Source organism: Elephantulus edwardii, unplaced genomic scaffold (assembly GCF_000299155.1).
Source record: "Elephantulus edwardii isolate Elephantulus edwardi_28Jun2011 unplaced genomic scaffold, EleEdw1.0 scaffold00002, whole genome shotgun sequence".
NCBI lineage: Eukaryota > Metazoa > Chordata > Mammalia > Macroscelidea > Macroscelididae > Elephantulus > Elephantulus edwardii.
In genome coordinates this window covers 39,703,068-39,707,296 of record NW_006399752.1, presented here as the reverse complement: position 1 = coordinate 39,707,296, position 4,229 = coordinate 39,703,068, and the positions used below count along the sequence as shown (strand labels likewise).

Here is a 4,229-nt window from a genome sequence, read left to right as displayed (position 1 = left end):
TCATGGCCTCTCCCCGTGTGTTAGAACCTCACTCAGTGCAGATGTTTATCTGTGAACATTGGTAGTAGATCAGCAGAGACTCTTCTCGGATGGAAACAGCTGACTGGGGTTGGGCAGACACTCTGGCCTGCCTTAGGACTTTTCTTCAGCCCTTCCAAGGGGTCCTCCCTCCAAGCATTCTCCCTGTCTGAGCACTGTTTTCTCTGACCCTCAGTTGAAGCAGACACCCACCTGTCCCTGTCCCACCCTCCTACCTTGATGTGAGGACCTGCTGGCGCTCTAAGGCCTAAATGCAGCTTCCTGTTTTCTCCAGTGGAGGAAAGCAGGGCATGAGGGGGAGAGAACCCAACTTTATAATCCCCTAGGGTTGGCTTCCACCTCACTTGGGAGTATAAAGCAGAGGGATTCTGACTTCTCACCCTATCCCCTACCCCTTCTTGCTCTGTGATCTTAGGAAAGCCCTTTCCCCTGTATGCGCTGAGTTTCTTCCCTCTCAGGCAGGAAGACATAGACTGTAATCGTGGGTGATGGGTGTCTTTGGGTGTGTCTGACCCATGGAGAGTATAAAGTTGTTCAGGAGCGAAAGAGCAGAGATAAGGTCATGGGGAGGCACGGAGGAGTCCCGCGGGTGGTGGGTGTGGGGTCAGAACTATCTCTAAAGCACCATGACTTAAAGGATCTTTACTTTCAGAGCTGACAGTAGAGAGAATGTCATCCCTCCTGGCCCTGGCACTGTTGGTGGCTGGGCTCTGCCCTGTTGTCTTGTGCTCAAACAGCACACTCGCTCAGGAGAATCAAGTCAGTGATAGCGAGACCCACCTGAACCTGACCCTGGCCTTCAACAACGCCGACTTCACCTTCAGCCTCTACAAGCAGTTGGCTTTGAAGAAACCCAGCAACAACATTGTCTTCTCAACATTGAGTGTCTCTACAGCCTTGGCTTTTGTGGCTCTGGGGGCCAAAAACATGACCCTGAGAGAGATTCTCCAAGGCCAACCTCAAAGAGACCTCTGAGATGCTAATCCACCAGAGCTTCCAGCACCTTCCACACACCCTCAACCACCCAGGTGACAAGATAAACTTGAGTCTGGGCAATGTTGTGTTCCTAGAAGAGAGCCTGATGCTGCTGGAGAAGTTCAAGGAGGACGCCCAGGAGCTGTACGGAGCTGAGACCTTCCACGTCCACTTCCAGGACCCCTCTGCTACTGTGAGACTCATCAATGACTAGGTGGACCAGAAAACCCACGGGAAAATCACTTCATCAGTGGCCTTGACCCTCACACTGTCATGGCCTTGGTAAACTACATCTTCTTTAAAAGTGAGTGTGGACTGGGGTTCGCAGGTAGAGAGACAGAAAGGCTATTTCTTGACTGCAGAAGAAGGAGCTGTGATTACAGGAAGCTCCGTCGAATAGGGTGTGTGGGGCTGGGCCCTCAGCACAGTCATGTTCATGGCATTGTCCTGTGTAAAGAATTTTCCAGATACCAGTCTAACAGCTGATCTGGGAAAGTGTGAGTTCTAGGAATACGTGTTGCTGGTTGTCATCTAGACCATTCTGGTCATGGGGACATGGTATGTAGAACAGAACTACTCTGGGAGGCTTTGAAGGCTGTGACCTTTCAGGAGAGGCCCAGCAGGTCTGCCCTGCCATGAACTTCTGAGTGAGGTCAAATAACCAACCTTTGAGGTTGTAGTTGAACGCTTAATTGCCATCTAGGACTTTATTCAAACATTTCTATATATGGATTTTTAATCAGTCCAGTGTATCCTCCTCCTCCTGTCTTGCCTTTGATACAAGAGGAGATTTCCCATCTTTCTCCCTGGGAGCTGCACATGAACTTGAACCATCAGAGAGATGCAGCACAACTCCCTACATACCATTCAGTCATCCACTCCCTCACTCATTGTTGTTGAGTCAGAACATACCTGACCTTCCCATGGATTTCCAAGGCTGCACAAAGCACAGGAGATTGCCCATCCTCATCCTCAGAAATGGAGAGCACATTCAGACTGTAGGAGACACACACCTTTTTGCTTGTAGATCTTTCTTTACCATTAGATTGGCCTTAAATACTTGCTGTTGGAGGCTGTGAGATCAGAGGGGCTGGAAGGCCTGTGTGGGAGGTGGAGGGCTGCTATCTTAGTCTTTGAAAGCCTGCAGTTAGGGAGCACCCAAGAAAGAAGATGAGAAGAGAGAAATCAAGGCCATGCCAAGCCGACTCTTCTTGGATTAGATTCTACTCTACAAGGAAAAGGGGGGAAATACCTAGGAAACTCACAAGTGCATATATGGAGACGTACAGCCACCTTGTTCAATATCAGCTCTATAAGGCATGTGATGGTGGTTGTTACGTGCCTTCAAGTCAACTAAGATTCATAGCAACCCTACGAACAACAGCTCTGAGTCTTGCCTTCTCCTGTGCCAACCCCACCATCTTTGACACACCTGACTTCATTGCCTCAGTCACTGTGTCAACCCATCTCATCTGGGGCCTTCTTCTGTGCTACCCTTCTACCCTTACAAGCATGATGTCCTTCTCCAAGGACTGGTCCCTCCTGGGGACATGCCCAGATTATGTGAGATGGAGCTTCAACATCCTTGCCTCCAAGGAGCGAACAGGTTTCAACATCTCCAGGACAGACCTGCTTGTCTCTCTTAGTGGTCTTTAATCTATGAAGCTTAAGATTGGAAAGTGGAGTCCTGGGGTAGAGATAATAAGTGATAGAAACCCAGTCTTTCCTGGGACCATTCCTGAATTTCACTTTATCTTATCTTTTTATCTTAGGAAGAATTTTTTACTAAAGTCCTAAGATTGGAATGAAAACTTAATCCAGAATATAGGTTGGCAGTTTCTGTTTAAGGTCACGTGGTAATTAATTTAGCAGCCCACATTCATCTCTGACATAGATTAATTTTTTTTTACAGTTTAAAAATTGCGTTTCACTCATGTGCATTTTTTTCTCTCTCCCTCCACCCACCAAAGTCTTCTACCCGTGATTTACCCCCTTTCCTACCCTCGGCTCCCTGCCCCTCCCCCTCCCTCTTTGTATATCCATACACAACTCGCATGTTATCCTTCTGGTTTTACAATAGCCTCTACCATCGTTGTTAGATTTACGACCTTATGAAAACAAGCCATGACTGTATTTGGGCATAGGAATCATAGTTTTATTGTTAGGTTCCATCAAGTTGACTTCAACTCACAGAGATGCTATGGAAAAGGGATCTGAAATGTGACCTGGTCTATTGCTACAGTCACCATGGCAATCCATCTTATTGAGGGTCTTCTTCTCTTTCTCTGGCCCTCCTTTCCAGCATGATACCTTTTTCCAAGGGGGGGGGGGAGTGTATGAGATAAAGTTTGATCATACTTGCATGTAATTGTAGTGTGCAAATCTTTTTGTCCTGGGATAACAATGTATGAGTACAGCAGTGGACTCAAGCACAGGACTGAACACACCAGTTCTGTTGTAAGTAGAGTCACAAAGAGCCTATTTGAAGGTCTTTAAAAGCAACAAAACACGCAGCTCATGGACTCATGTCAGGACTTGTACAATAGTTTACTTGACACAATGTTTTCCAAGCTCACACAGTTCCATTCTCACAAGAACTCCAGGGTGACTGGAGATACATCTAGGGCTTGTATCATTCAGAGAAGAGGCAGACATGGGTTAGGGGTACAGCAATCTTCCACTCACTCACTTCTCTGACTGCTTGCTCCCCAACTCTCAGCCAAATGGGCAGAGCCGCTTTGACCCTCGAGATACATACAATTCTACCTTCCATGTGAGCAATGCCAAGTCCATGGCAGTGCCTGTGATGAAAACTGAGAACCTGTTTATACTTTACTTCCAGGATGAGAAGCTCTCCTGCACCATGATGCAACTGAAACACACTGGTAATGCCAGTTCCCTCTTCATCCTCCATGATGAGGTCAAAATGGAGGAAGTAGAGGCCGGGTTATACCCAGAGACACTGACAAGGTGGAGAGAGTCAATGAAGAAAAGGGGAGTATCCCTAGGACCTGAGTGTGAGTGTGTGTGTGTGTGTGTGTGTGTGTGTGTGTGTGTGTGTGTTTTCCAATTTCCTTCCCAGATCACTCCCATTCTTCTTCAACTCTCCACCTCACCTGTATACAGACCATGTATCACACTGTCTTAAGACATTTAAGCCAGCCGGGGGAGCGCACGTGGCCGCCCGCCAGACCAGGAACGCCGCTAGAGGGACC

The 4,229-nt window shown here is 47.7% G+C and overlaps 1 pseudogene; it reads left to right on the top strand.

The window, feature by feature from the left end:
* Positions 1 to 601: 601 nt before the first annotated feature.
* LOC102869896 overlaps positions 602 to 4,229 on the top strand; it is a 13,189-nt pseudogene continuing 9,561 nt past the window's right edge.